General features: G+C 47.6%; 1 protein-coding gene across 1 annotated transcript in view; it reads left to right on the top strand.

Moving 5' to 3' along the window:
* Positions 1-15,622, top strand: part of LOC126525711 (uncharacterized) — a 225,544-nt gene that overhangs the window by 139,838 nt on the left and 70,084 nt on the right. The gene's annotated exons all lie outside the window — the stretch shown is intronic.

Below are 15,622 nucleotides of genomic sequence, written 5' to 3'. Positions count from 1 at the left end.
GACGGTGGGTGAGAGGTGAAATAAAATGAAAAGGGCTCGCTGAAGAAAGAAAGAAAGACATAGGCTCGCGGCGCGCGCGCGGTGAAAAGGGCGAGCGATCGCTTCTCGAGTATTGAGGAGAAGGCGACCCCCCCTTTGGCCGATAGAAGGTGCCGCGATGTTGACCGCCACCGCGGTGCGGCGTGATCGGGAACGAGGCGAAGCCGCGTTTCTGATCGCGAGTGTAGCGAGAAACTGGGCTAGCTAAGTGTTCGTTGGTTGGTATGATAGTGCTCTTAGTGCAACTCAGTATAACTAGTAACCACAAAGTGACACGCCAGTCAAGGGGAGCGTCGGCCTCGTCTGGTGCATCCTGTCGCGATTATTAGGTTAAAACTCGGTTGTACTCGGCGTATTACGAGACGTAGGTTTCTGACCGTACTTCTGTTCGTTTGTTTGTTTGTTTGTTTGTTTGTTTGTTTGTTTTGGGGTTTTCGTAGGTCTGGACCTTTGCTCTGAAATGGTTATTTCAGTTTAGACTGCCACACAACGGAAGACTACTCGTTTTGCACATACCTATGCGTATTATACCCTCGGCACGGTTGAGAACGATAGCCACCTGTGTTGCTGGTCCTTGAGAGGGTGCTTTGAGGAAGGGCCTCTCGACTTCTTAACCTTTTCTGGCGCAATTATTCCTGTAGGAATCCTAACCCTTTACAGCAAACCTCCGACATGGAGAAATGCAAACGGCAACACTAATCTCAGAAATATCAGCGTTAGTAACCACAGTTACATAAACTGTCGATCTGGTGTCGCAGATAATCAAACGTGGCTTTCCCCTATATTTCTCAAGGGTCCATCAGTGGCCTCAACCTGAGGGTAGGCCTCTGAGCGGAACTTTCGGAGTGTGCTGCCTAAGGAGTATATCACCGACCTTTGATGGCACAAAAGTTGTCTTCAAATATTACGAGGACGCAATCTGCACCGTTATGATTGTGAAATAAGAAGTTCGAAGCGCCATGCGCTGCCTACGACATCTCGATATTGTTGGCAGTTAGTGAGAAAGAGCATCTGATCTGCAGCCAGAAGATAACTGCGTTGGTATTTTTTTCCTTCATTCATACCTGCCTTTTTCCATTCAGAAGAACGAAATAAACATTTTCTTTTGTCTTCGGTGAGAAAATTCGCTTCAACAATAGCTGAGTTACCTGACTAACGGTTAGCCAATTATTTTAGAAATAGTGATTTTATCCCGCTGATGAAGGCAGATGTTAGATCCCAAACAAAAACCTACATATCAGTGGCTTCGAGATTTCTGAAACTTAGCTCTACAGTTTCTTTGAGCTCGGTACGGCGATGGTGCTGCGTAAGTAGCCTTATAACATTGACCTCCGACCTAAAAGTAAAGTAGTGTACGCCGCCGACACTGTCGGGCTTTTCTTTATTTTCTATTTTAGTGTGACTCCTGCCTTCTGCCGGAAGTCCCTGGAACCTTGTGAGTAGCAGTAATAAGTAATAAATTACCTCCTGCTATCGCTTCCTCCGTCTAAACGTATACAGTATCGTCCACTGTTAAATGAAACACGCGAGCGCTTTGATCGCACTTGCATGCTACAACTGCGTATGGAAGTGGAAGCAGCGCCACTGGCGTGTCGTCTCAAGCGTTCTCACCACAGAATCTCCCGTACAATACCAAGAGAGTTTCAAGAAAAGCAACAGGTTGTACGGCTCGAGCAACACGCGAATGAATTAACTCGAATTAAAGGTTCCTTTACACAATGTCCTCGCTCGTACTGACGAGGAAGGTTCATGTTAAGAAGGGAATTTCGCAAAGCCCTCCCTATCTCCTCTCCGCCGAAAGCCCGTGCCAGATCTGAGGGAGCTTTCCTTGGTGACCGCTTCGATGCGCTCAGGTGAATGCTAATTGCGATCGCTGCCTCCTTTGAATGTGAACTGGGTCTTTCGTTTAGAGTTCGCTGGGCCGACCCCCGCTTTCGCTGAAGTACGAACGAGTTAAATTATAAAGGAAAAAGAACGTCGCCTGCGTTAACGTCTTCGCTCAGGTGTGACGGTAAAAAGGGGATCAACTTCCTTGCTGAAGAAGTAATACATCGTCGAAGAGATTTGCGGGCTTTCTCATTAGAATCGGAGGTTAAAACAGCGCTGAAACGTCGTACGTACGTACGTAAGTACATACATACATACATACATACATACATACATACATACATACATACATACATACATACATACATACATACATACATACATACATGCATACATACATACATACATACATACATACATACATACATACATACATACATACATACATACATACATACATACATACATTACTGGCCATTGCGATTTGTTGTACGCGTAATTCCCGTCATAAGGTGAAGCTGAATGAAAATATTAAGTCGAGCTAGGTTGAAACTAAGCTCCTGTAATAACGAATCGGTCACTCGTAACGAGAACATAGCTTTTTTTTTTTACATAAGCAAAAAAGGGAATGGAAATGGAAAATAAGAGTGGCGCCACCTGTTGCGGAGTATGTTACCTCTCTGTCACGTGACGCGTGGTGTGACGTCAGAGTGCACCGAGAGGCTGGAGCCCAGAAAATGGTGGTATAAACTTCTAGACAGATCAGCTGTCGAATCAGCTGGGCTTAGTATTTTCCTATGGTGTCCCTTGAAGTAATCTATAGTCAAAGTGCCTGGATTTCACCGCGAAATAAGTTGCAGATGGCAGGGACGGTAGTTTTCAGAACTGGAAACAAACTTCTAAAAAAAAAAAGATTAATGAAATGTGTCGTCGCGCAAGAACTTAGTCATTGCGCGTCGAAAAAATTTTGTTATCATTTCCGGAGTTTTATGCGTGCCAGAACCGCGATAGAATTAACTGTGAGGCACGCCGTGTGGTGGGAAGCCCGGGATTAATTTTTGTCCCCTAGGGGTTCCTCAGTCGCATCCAGTGCGGGAGTATACTCGAGCAACTTTTTGCATTTGGATCCCCATCAGAATGCGGACGCCGCAGCCTGGTTCGAACCCGCAACCTCGAGCTCGTCACCAGCGCAAAGCCACAGTGACTAGGCTCACGCCGCGGGTCCGCGCCAAAGAAATTCTCCGTCGCAATTCATACGATGAGCGATGGCGCACGAAGTAATGTTTAATGCGGGAGAAAAATAAATCGATCGCAATTTCCACCACGTTCCTCTCCGATAGAACAACGTTTGAGCGATCACCCGCGTGCGCCGATTCACGGGCACGAATTTCGCGGTCTCTTGGAGGTCCTGCGCGAACGAATCGCGCGCTTATTCGTCGGCCCCTAATTCGCAGCAGAATCGAAATCGTCGAATCGAAGCTGACGTCCATTAATATTGTCAGCGCGAGCGAAGGGGCCCCATCGTCGTTCGTCTATAGGGCACCGCGTTCGCGAACTGCAAAATTGATGAGAGCCAGACGGAATTCGGTTGTGGAACACATCAAACGTCCCCTTTGCTTCGCCCGATCGACGTGCGCTGTTTTTTTATTTTATTTTTTTCTTGGGATTTCGTCGCTTCGCTGTCGAGTGTCGCGGCCCCCTTACCGGTGGTATATTTACTTTGATCAAACGCGCACGCCTGTGTTGCAACGCTTTAAGTGTCCTATACACGGTGTTTCAGTAAATGTGATAGAAATTCCTTTCCCATAGGGAATATGTCATTATTATATAAGCAATTGCGTATGCCTTTATCATAGCGGCACACACAGAAAGTTACTCGTTAAAGGAATTCATCATCATCATCATCATGAGTTCCTTCAGGCAGAATATCACAAATATTCGGTCGAGTGTTACGACCCGCGTGTTGATACTCAATTGACATTCGTCAAAAGTACATGTAATGTGTTCGCTATGTTTCAAGTTGCGTATACAATATCAAGACTGGGGCCGACAGATGAAGCAACATTCTGTGGTATTTAAGTTACACGAACGGGGATGAAGTGCCTCAGAAAGACTGGCCTACGTTTCGATGGGTGGACCTATCTGTGACGGAGATAGCTCCACCTGTCTTTGACCACCTAGATTTGCCCGCCTATCGGCTGACAAATGTTCACAGTGGTCGCACAGCGCGAGGCGCGCCTTTTCGTAACGGAAGTTTCTCTGACGTCATCGCTGGTCCTATCTGTCGTGTCGCCGAGCTTTGTGTAATCAGATTGTGCACGCCTACGAGAATAGTGGTGTACATCGTAGAAATTGCGCTGGAAGGTTGACTGAGTCGTGTATAAATAGCCGCCGCGTCTGATCCGTAGATAAGATTTTTTTTGACTGTCGACAAGTCGCTATCACATTGCAGAATGTTACTTGTCTCGCTATACTGTGGTATAAAGGTTATGAACAGGGATAAAATGCCTCAGAAAGGCTGGCCAACATTTTGATAGGAGGACCTATCTTCGTCAAAAGGCGGCCTCGTAATCCTCGGCATGTTAGTTTTAACGGGTTAGTACAGTGACGTCACTTGCTATTGTCGGTGGCGGCTGGTTGTAGAGGGTGAGACTTCAGAGGTAATTAGCGCTGTCGCCTGACGTCTGTGAGCGTGGTTCCCAAGACGGGGGGGACAAGAGCGGGAGAGTGAGAAAGTGTGGAGAAAAGAAAATAAAGCAAAGGAGAGGGAAAAGGGAAAAAAGGGGGGACACCAAGAGGGGGAAAACAAGAAAAGGAAAAGAGGGGCACGGTGGGTGTTGAGGAAGCGAGAGGTTAGGGAGCACTCAGGGTTATGCCGGTTATGTCAAAAGCATGCCGTTGGCGGCATGCTTTTGTGGGTTTAGAAGAGCCGGTCAGGTAGGCACAGCTTCACCCAGTGAACAAGCTAGTTTCCTGACTTGCGTTGTGCCACAGTGGTTCTTCACTGTCACTACAACGTGGCAATATGGTGGTGGACTCCGGTTTTATTTTGAGACCACCTGGAATGAGGGGGCTGGGGGGATGTCTTCAATTAAAGTGTACCTAAATGTAAGTACGCGAGGGTTTTTTGCATTTCGCCCCCTTTTTAAACACGGCAGGGGTCGAACCCGAGACGTCGAGCTTAGCAGCGCAACGCCACAAAAACTCTCCACACGGCGTCTCTCGTTGCCAAAGTGTTGCTTTGTTTGGGAGTTGTACTAATAAGAATTGTAGTAATAAATTATATTTCTGCAATGCCAAAGACAACGCCTTTCTTAGCTCGAAATGCGGCCTGGTGAGGCAGAAAAGAGGCTAAAATGGCTCGCGACGTCGCCTCGAAGTTGCCGCATGTGCTAGCCATGTCATCGTAGTTTTTTGACAAAATCCAGCTCGGACGTAGTTAATGTTTTTATCGGTAACGAGCGACTACATTCTACTTTAAGAGCCAGAGATTGAATTTAAAGAGTTCTGGCATTTTTCGGCTGCGCCAAATTTGCAAGGGTTTCTAAAAGAGTGTGAAGAGAGAGAGAGAGAGAGAGACTATAATCGGCCGCCGCTAGCCGATGTATGCTACTTTGTCTTAATACACCGATGTATTCCTAAGCAGTTCCTTCTTTGTAACTGGGGATTTAAGCTGTTCAATGGCGTGAACTCGTTCTGGGTCTGGCGAATGAGATCCCGATCCCGCGACATTGGTTGTTTGCTAATAAGTTTATTGAATTGTCCGGCAGGTTTTTGGCGACACGGGCTCAGGTCTTCCTCGGCGGGACGTCGAGATCTTGTCTCAGCGCCTGCTATCGCGGGCCTGCTGGATGGCCCAGAATTGGTCGCCGAGGTCGGAGCCGCGCAGAGCGGCGGCCCAACGCAACACGTTTTTGTGTTGGGCGTTACATTCCCATTGCATGTGTTCGAGCGTAGCTGTGTCCGGTTTGCATACCTTATACACATATTTAGCGACCTGACCCAAAATATTTCACACTTTTAACCTGGCATTCCACTTCATGACGAAGCGCCACAGGTACGCGATATGTACGGGTAGCTTTTCGCTGGCTCGGCATCTGATGCGATGTTTATTTTACGTTCTCCCACTCTGCCACTCTGGTTTTCGGAAAATGCCTCCTCGCGGCGGTGGCAACGTTTGGGGATAAATGCGAGGTTCTCCGCGCCGGATTGGATTGGATTGGAGCCAACTCTATTTGTACCTGCAGTTGGGCGCTCGCGCGCACCCACGAGGGCCTACGTCATCCACGAAGTCGCCGTCGCACGGCGCAGGTCTCCGCTCGCCGTTGCCGGCTCGCTGGGTCCCTGCCTTTCGAGCGCCCCGAGGACCTGCTGGACGGCCCAGGGCTCCACAGGTATACCGGACTAGCAGAGCGCTGGAAGGGTACCTTTAAAGCGATGCTGAGGAGCCTGTAATAAGTTAGCACGCGCGCGAACAGGACCGCATCATATGCCATGCATCCTCTGGGCCTACCGAGAGTGTCCCACATGAAATTACGGCAAAATTTCATCTCCGTTTGAGATTACGTAATGGACGTGTTCCACATGGCCCCCCTAAGTACACTACAGAAGACATGGACAGGAGATGGGTCGTCCACCTTTTGCCTTCACTGGCGTTCACGCACAAACAGTCCACGTACAGTGCGCTCCGCTTCACACAACGATCAAAACGTTTCACAGGCAGGTCGGGCCGCTACCTACCATACATTCCTTGGCCCGCCATGTCGCAACCCCCCGACGTCTTTGAAGAGCTCGAGCAAGAGAGGGTTGACCTCCCTACCTTTCCTTCGTTCCTTTTAATCCTCCTCCTCCTCGAGAAAGAGGGCCGCCGAACTCGCTGCGAGGTTGGTAACAGGTAGAAACCGAGATAGCACAACGCCAGGGTGGCCGCGACGAAGCTCCAAGGTTGGAGGGTCAATCGAGCGAGGACGCCGTAGCTTACAAAGGACCGCAATGTCTATATACGCGAAATAAGGACTCCGCACACACACTCAACAAAAAACAAACAAGAAAAGGGAGTTGCTAATCTGTGAAGTGCGCCTGACATACCGTCATTTAAAGCACGCTTTGCATTGATATGTGCTGGCATACTAGAAGTTTCACTTTTGAAAAGCTTTAGCTTCGCGACACACGCAAGTTGTAAACAAACGTGCCCACTCTGTCCGCTCAAGTGCTGCTTAGACGCAGTGCGTAAGAATTGCGACACCTGTTTTTCTAGCAGTATTACACAATCCTAAACGTGAACCTTTCTTTTCTTCTTTTAGTCTTGAAACGTTGTGGTTCACGCTTGTTTTCGTGAAGCGTACGAGGAACTAAGTCAATACTCTTCTCCAACGAATCACTACAACACACGATTGTTGATTTCTTTTTTCGTTTTTTTTTTCTTCTTCTTTAAACGCAACCAAACCTTCACTGAGATTGGTTCAACGTTTGCTGAAACCAAGGTCCTTCTGCGTTTTCCATGTGTCATGTGAACAGGGACGGCAACGTTTAATCGAAAAGAAGAAAGGTAAGAGATAAAGGATTTAACTGAAAGCTGGTGATGTTAGCCCAGCCTGAGAAGGCCATCCCAGATGTCTACCTTGAAATATTGAACAAATAACAGTTAATTTATTTCATTCGCCTACCTCTCTTAAAAAAGCGTTTCCTTTGCTTCTTCTTTTGCTGTTACTTAAATGTTGCTTCTTTATCAACATCATCATGGCATTCTTCTTCTTGTCGTCATCGTCAACCGCTCATTTATAGCCATCGTCATTAGCTTCGTCGTCACCTGTTCTTTTATCGTGATTCTCATTGTACTCATCGCCACCGCCATCATCTGCTTCTTTATTATCATCAGCATACTCTTCATTGTCGTCATCTGCTTCATCATCACAATTTTCATCATCATCATCTCTTATCACACTATTTGTTGTCGTCGTCTGCTCCCTTATTATCAACATTGCTTCGTCAACCTCATTATGGTCAGCGGATTCTGCTCCTGCTGATACTTCTGAATTCTTGATCGTATATAAGCCTTCTTCGCATTTTCCTTCTGTTATGATTATTACTCTTCGGTCGCTTTTGCCTATTCTTTACTTCACGAAAGTTTCCTTATCTCGCTCCCGGAAGCAATGGTTTGTGTTTACCCACTTCAAGTCGGACGAGTAATCGCCGAGCATAAGGCGACGGTTACAGCAGCGGCAGCCAAACGTTCTCTGCCCTCATTTTCATTTTATCTGCTCCCTCCATCGCAAACACAATGGAGAAGGGCGCCTCGCTCACACTCCGCAAGGACTTCATCCCGTGGGAGTGCATGTACCGCACCTCACGTTCCGACTATAAAGCTCATAAATCCCCCCCCCCCCCCTCCACCACCACCACCTCACGTTCACTTAAGCCAGCGCGCAGGTTGAGCGTATGTTTTCTGCACGAGTGCGTCGCTTTCGCGACGCCGAAGGACACACACTCGAAGGAAGAAACACAAGAAACGCGAAGAACGCAGCGGGAGTCGATACACGTTTCGACGAGTGTCTCTGCGGCACATGGCGAGCAGGAAAGAGAAAGCGGCGCCGGGATTTTCTTTCTCTCTCTCCTTCTCTCTCTCCACGTGCACCACACAGGTGTACGCAGACACAATCCGTGCCAATTGGCTCGCATCGGCCCTGATCCGACCGCGGCGCCGGTGGCACGGCGAGATGTGTGACGGAGCCGCGACGAGCGCGACCGGAATCGTAATCGACCCTGCGTCGCGCGACAAGCAGAGACAGGGGCGAGGTGTTGGGGGGAGGGGGAGGCGGATCCGCAAGTTCGCGGCGCCATGCCGCCGGCGTACTTGGCGGCGACTTGCCTTTGGATGGATTACCGCCGGATAGCCGTTATTCCATTCCTCTTTCCCTTCTTATTTTTTTTTTCTGTGTCCCAACGGCACAAGGCTGAAACGTTGGATGCCATTGTTTGCGGGAATAAACTGCCCACATAGAGAGGGCCACGATGCTACCACACAATGTTACAGCGAGCATACAGTTTCCGACAAAAGAAAAAAAGAAATCACTGCGGGAAACTCTGGCTCGAGTGTCTACGGGGGGCTGCGAGTGAAGTAGTTCGACCAGCACGAGAATCTGTTGGGCTTGTTGAGCGGCAGTTTGCCTAAACTTCGTCCTTGTGATTTCAAGTGGCTTTGGGTCTTTGCATATTGGTCATTTCCGCAATAAACGCCACAGTGCACAATATTTACGCGCAGACGCAAGAACTTATTGCACGCCATGCGTTCGGAAAATACTATTTCTTGGAAAGTTAGGAAAATAAAATGCGATAAATAACGCTTTATTTTGTTGAGTGTTTTCGGCGTGTGTGTGCGTGTGTGTGCGTGTGTGTGTGCGTGCGTGTGTGTGTGTGTGTGTGTGTGTGTGTGTGTGTGTGTGTGTGTGTGTGTGCGCGTGTGTGACGGGGCACTCTGCCTATCATTTCATTCTTCATCATACCTTTCCGGAGTGGCATGCTAGGTATGCCGTCGGGTAAACGCCCCCAGGATTCGTTATAGAGCCCTCTCCCCCGTCTCTTTTTACAAGAACGTCTGGACCTACGGGAACGTATTAGACAAACCCATGTCTACTTGCTTTTCTAGATCTAATCTATGCCGAATTCCTTTTCCAGATCTAATCTATGTTTAATTCCTTTTCTGGATCTAATTTATGTCTAATTCGTTTTCCAGATCTAATCTACGTCTAATTCCTTTTCCAGATCTAATCTATGTCTAATTCATTTTCCAGATCTAATCTATGTCTAATTCCTTTTCTGCATCTAATCTATGTCTGATTCCTTCTCCAGATCTAATCTAATTCCTTTTCTATGAGAAACTATGACTGTTGTTGTTGTTGTTGTTGTTGTTGTTGTTGTTGTTGTTGTTGTTGTTGTTGTTGTTGTTGTTGTTGTTGTTGTTGTTGTTGTTGTTGTTGTTGTTGTTGTCGTCGTCGTTGTTGTTGTTGTTGTTAAAGTCTGTGGGGCGCTTGCTGTCAAAGGTAGGACCAGCGCGTCCACGCTCAGACAGACCCCCGCCATCGTCGTCCAAACAATGACCACCGCGAGCCGCGAACCACAATGACTCCTGACAGCGCTTAATTAAAAAGAAGACGTTCAAGTAAAAGCACTAAGCGTCACACGAAACTGCAACCGCACACCCGACAACAGCCACAATGAATTCGTCGAAAACTCGACAACGACGCGACCGTTGCACGACGACGACCCAACCCAACAAGTCCGAAGCGTTTGGCAAAGCTGGCTTCTCTGCAGTACTAATATTCTTGGGGAGTAGCCCACCTTATACAATCGCTTCATTGCCGTTAGGGGATGAATTTATGCCTATAGTCTTTATCTTGCTCTGCTGGGCTTTGAGTGCAACCAGCAAGCTTTGTGCGCCGTTGTGGTACGTAAGCTCAGGCGTATGAATTGTATCTATGCATCTATTTTTTTTTAAAGCGACGCTTTCTTTGCCTCTTCCTTCGACTTTTCCACTGCTGCTGCTGCTGCTGCTGCCTTGCACGCCGCGTCGTGTTGTGGTGGGGGACTTTTCAGGTCGCGGCAGGAGTGCGGGATAGGAGATAGACAACGTCAACGACGTCTCGGCATAGCGGGCCCACAATGCCCTCTGACTCGCCCTGGGGGACAGAACTATGCCTTCTGGACACCGTAATTAGGCGTGACCCTCCTCAAAAGCATTGCAGGAGGTGCCGTGCTTGCCTCCGGGCTCACGCAACAGCTACGACAGTCCAGGAAGGGGGTAGGGATGATGTCCGAGAAGGAGTAGAGAGAGAGAGAAAGAGAGCCAGACAGACAGACAGATTAGATAGATAGATAGATAGATAGATAGATAGATAGATAGATAGATAGATAGATAGATAGATAGATAGATAGATAGATAGATAGATAGATAGATAGATAGATAGATAGATAGATAGATAGATAGATAGATAGATAGATAGATAGATAGATATAGGGAATGGGTACAACCGGATCCCGTACTGACGCAGTTAGGAAACAGGTGACTAAAATTGCCCCTCTTCGCTCGTTCGCCTAACATGACACGGGAGAAGGAACGCGCGTCGCCAGAAAGCATTGCTCATTTGGGCAATGTTTCAAAAGTAAAGGAACGGATGACGCGTCTCTCTGTGTTTCGTGTACTACGGGAACATACAATTGGCGCAGGCAAGGTAACATTCAACATCATATCACCATCGCCATATGCCGTCGACATCAACGCCAAATACCGCCAATGAACGCAGACAGCACAGAAAGATTCGCCTACGTCGATTCTCACAGTGCGTGGGATCTGCGCATTTTTGCGCGTTCACTTTATGAGAAAATAAGTAGCCGGCGCTATTCACAGGAGCTAACACCGTCTTACAAGTGAATATTTGAATAAAAAATTAACCGCGTGTTAGCATGTTTATGCATATCCCGATTCGACCGCCGCAGACGCCTATCGGCAGTCATGTGAAGACAAATACGCGCCATCGAGTGATCGTCATTGGGGTTGTTGTCCGAGTCATTGATGTTGCCTTAGCGGTTATAGTAGTAGTAGTAGTAGTAGTAGTAGTAGTAGTAGTAGTAGTAGTAGTAGTAGTAGTAGTAGTAGTAGTAGTAGTCGTCGTCGTCGTCGTGTTCGCTGACGCACTCTGATATGTAGTTAACTACCACAATCCCCTGATTTGGAGGTACCGATCTTTCTCCTATGCATGCAATCACACGGTCCTTCCTCTCTTCTCGAGCCTGCAGGGAACGACAAAATAAGCGGGTCCGAACCAGCGCTCGACAAGTCTTGTCCACATTTTCCTCTCGTGTCAGCTATGCCCTACAGGGTGCTATCTTTTATCAATTCCTTCCAGATTGATATTTCACATATCTACCAATATTTTTCGGCCTTCCGGCGTTTTCTTTCTACGTCTGTTCGGCTACCATTTGTTCCGAAACAGGAGGTACATCGTGATTGTCCCTTTTTTTTTCTTTCTTCACGTCGAAAACTTCTCTCTTTAAGGTGTTTTTTTCATTTCCTGTGTTTATACGCTCGGTGCTAAGTGAGGCAATCATTGGCCCAATTATGCGGCCAAATTTGCCCAGAGGACGTCGCCAGCAGAAGGCGAGCTGTCGACGGCGAGAATCAAAATCGCAAGGGGCCGCGATTGGTTAAAGCGCCACGCTTGTGGCGCCACCTGGGGGCAAGTTTCGACAGCAGCCCCGTCTGCTCGGGACGGCTTCCTCTCTGTCATTCGGCGCATTACCTTCCCTTTGGACAATCTTTACTTTAATCTTCCTCCTAAGCTACTTTTTTTTTTCTTTTCTCTGTCTCTTTGTTTTTCTTAGTTAAGTTCATTTAGTTTTTTTTTTCATAACTTCTTATCTCCTTAATATTTTTTGTCTTCCGTTCTGAACTGTTCTTTGGAAGCTGGTAGGTAAAACATTAGGGGAGCACCTCTCAAAGCCCGCGCACGTGGGGAGGGGAACGCGACAAGCTGCCGACGAGGCTTCAGTGGTGGGGGCGCTGCGGGCGGTGGATTCGTCGTGGTCCGCGCGCAGTGTAGTTACGCGAGCGAACGGTAATTCGGCAGTGATTGGCTTCTCCCGCCGACAGGGGGAAGAAAGGAAGGGCAGTGGCGATTTGGAGGCCACCATACAGCGGAGGCAAATTGCGTTCGCGGCCCGACAGGGAAAGAGGAGGCCCGGTCCAAATTGAATCGTCGAACGTTCTCCGCCTGATCTGCGATTAGGCCTCACGCCGTGTGTTTCCCGTCTGGCCGACGACGACGCGGGCCCCTGGAGGCGACGGAACTAAATAAACGACGAATAACGAGGACGACCGCAACGACGTGGAGAAGGAAGAGGGAAAGGAGGTTGCGCGTCCCGTTCTCGCTAAATGCCACGCCACACGCTACGGAGTCGCGGCGAGGCTCCCATTGTTTGCGAAACTCGCGAATGAAGCGCGATGAAATTTCAATGGAAATCGTATTGACGGAAAGTGTATTGAAGCTGCTTTTTTTCCCGAGAACAGACTGGTGGGCTAGTTGGTACTGCATAACTTGAGGCAAAGTGCAAAAAAGAAAAAGGAACACGAGGACAAGTGAGGACGCTGTGTCTTCGTTGCCTTCTCTTGTCCTGGTGCTTTTTTTTTTTTGCACTTTGCCTCCCCTTATGCATTTTTCCCCTACTCAACTTACCCATTTATGTACAGTCGAGATCAAAAGGCCTAAACACCGCGGTATCACGCCAAAAGATTCAAATTCTTCTAGCTCAGCCGTGTAACCCGGAATAGTACTAATGAATTATCTTGGTCGAATGGAGCGTACGTACGCTCACGGCTGTACGTTCTCCAAGTGCCATGTGGTTATAGGCTAAAACTCAAAGCCAACAGAAGCACATTGGAATTTCTACAACGACATTTGTACGGTATACCCCTCAAACATCCGTTTATATGACCTACACAGAGACTCGAAATGTACCCGCCGCGGTGGCTTGGCAGCTGTGGTGTTGCGCTGCCGAGAACGAGGTCGCGGGATCGAATCCAGGCCGCGCGGTGGCCGCCGCATTTCGATGGGGGCTAAAGGCAGAAACGCCCGTGTTCCGTGCATTGGTAAGCACGTTAAAGATCCCCTGGTGGTCAAAATCAATCCGGAGGACCCCTCGCCACCCCCTACACACACACACACACACTACGAGCTGCCTCGCAATCAAATCGTGGTTTTGGTGCATGAAACCCCGGAATTATTATTATTTGTTTTGAAAACATATATACATTTAACAGGAAACGGAAAGCGAGGAACAGGCTGGCAACTGCCACCGGAAGGGGCACAACGCCTGCCTACTCTTCAGAAAGGAGGTGACAGCAACACATAAATGGAAGATAGGAAGGAGGGGAGGAAAGAGGAAAGGAAGAGCAACAGGTCGAATCTAAAAAAATAAAGTAGAACGCACAGTACAGATCACACGCGGCTGGGCAGGCCACTGAAGGTCACGCAACTACAGAATGGTAAATGGAAGAAATAGTATCGACGCTACAAACGTGAACCTAAGTTAGTTAATTCTAGAAAAGTAAGTAAAGCGCGATGAGCCTGATCACGTCGAGTCGCACAACCACTGGGGTACAAACATTCAGACTAAATGCGACTGAGATACACAAAGTGACGTCACTAAGACGCAGCCATATTTTTCGCGAGTTACGCACGCAATTTAATTGCATATATACAAGAAAAGGCCCACTGAATCCAACAGAAAATCGATTTAACCACATCAGCATTTGTATAATGACTTTTTCTTTCAATTATTATAATCATCACCAGCCTGCTTTTGGGTCCACTGCAGGACCGAGACCTGTCCCAGCGATCCCCAGTTACCCCTACCTCGCGCTAGCGGATTCCAACTTGCGCCTGCAAATAATACACTGTAATAACGTGTAGACGTTCTGTAGGAAACTAATACGAACATAATCCAGAAAGTGACGTCACGAAGACGGAGGGACAGTGCCATTTCTTGGAGAATGCACGCGTCAGATTCAATCACAGCTAAACAAAAGATATTCTGAAGACGCCTAAAGTCCATAAAAACACATGTCACAATTCCTGTAACGACCTTTAGAGGATGCTTCACAAAATTAAATTTAGCCCATCTGTAGGAAATCTAAAACTTTATCTTTGAAGTCTACTGATTTTCTATGAGCAGCGCGTGGGCTTATGGCCGTAATTTCTTACTTGAATAACGCATATGTGACTTTCCGCAAGAAACGCAGTTGGAAGCTTGCAAACATATAAAAAAAGGAAGCAAGTAGACCTCTTAAGGTTTTTCACAATAGACAATATGCTTAATTTAATATCTTCTAATAAAATAAAAGTCCTTAAAAATGCTTACATTCAAGAGACTATCTTATTTTCAATTCATGGGCACCGCCATTTTCGGCTGTTATAAGAACAATTTTTTTCACCTTTGTATTCTATACCATTCTTATCATCCTTAGTTTATCCGTTCATCTTCCATTCACTCTTATTATCCTCTTATCATTTCCATTGATAACGTGGGCGGAGCATCGCTCTTACCACTGGAGAAACTCAACAACCGCAAAAAAGGAATAGCATCGAAAGAGGCATCACTACAAATTGCCGGTCATGGTCGCGAGACACCGATCGCCGTTTATATAATCACATTCTTGCGTATACATGGGACCATCAGAGGAGAAATTTAGAGACCGTGGACACAACCAGCAATCTGAATTTCCTCGCAACCTACTCAAGGTCTTTGAGACTTGGGAGCACATTCTCAAACGGGTTTTAAAGAAAGTCGCAGTTTTGCCTAAAAGGCAAAACATCGATTGCGATAACAAATTAGCGGGCATACGAAGTAAGCTATATAGCTATACAAAGCAAGGGTAGCTTTATCAGCCATATAAACTTGTAAACATAGGCATACTAACTAACCTAACGAGCATGTGTCACCCGCGCACAAGCAAACGTGAACCCATCTCACTCGATGACCGCGGAAACTCGCTGTCAAAACACTGAAGTGAGGAAGCGCGGCAGCAGCAGCGAGCGAATTAGCCTTCGTGCTGCCTCTCGCATTAACGCGAATTAAGCCGCGAAAACACAGCGCACTCTGTCCCCGTCGTAGATGGCTTTCAAGATACAGCGGACTTCCCGGGCCCCCCGGAGTAGACCTCCCCCCCTCCATACCCTCCCCCCGGAGCCTTGCGCGCGACGGA

The sequence above is a fragment of the Dermacentor andersoni genome, chromosome 8 (assembly GCF_023375885.2).
Source record: "Dermacentor andersoni chromosome 8, qqDerAnde1_hic_scaffold, whole genome shotgun sequence".
NCBI classification, from domain to species: Eukaryota; Metazoa; Arthropoda; class Arachnida; order Ixodida; family Ixodidae; genus Dermacentor; species Dermacentor andersoni.
Note: the sequence above shows the minus strand (reverse complement) of the source record. Positions and strands in the feature narration are given on the sequence as shown.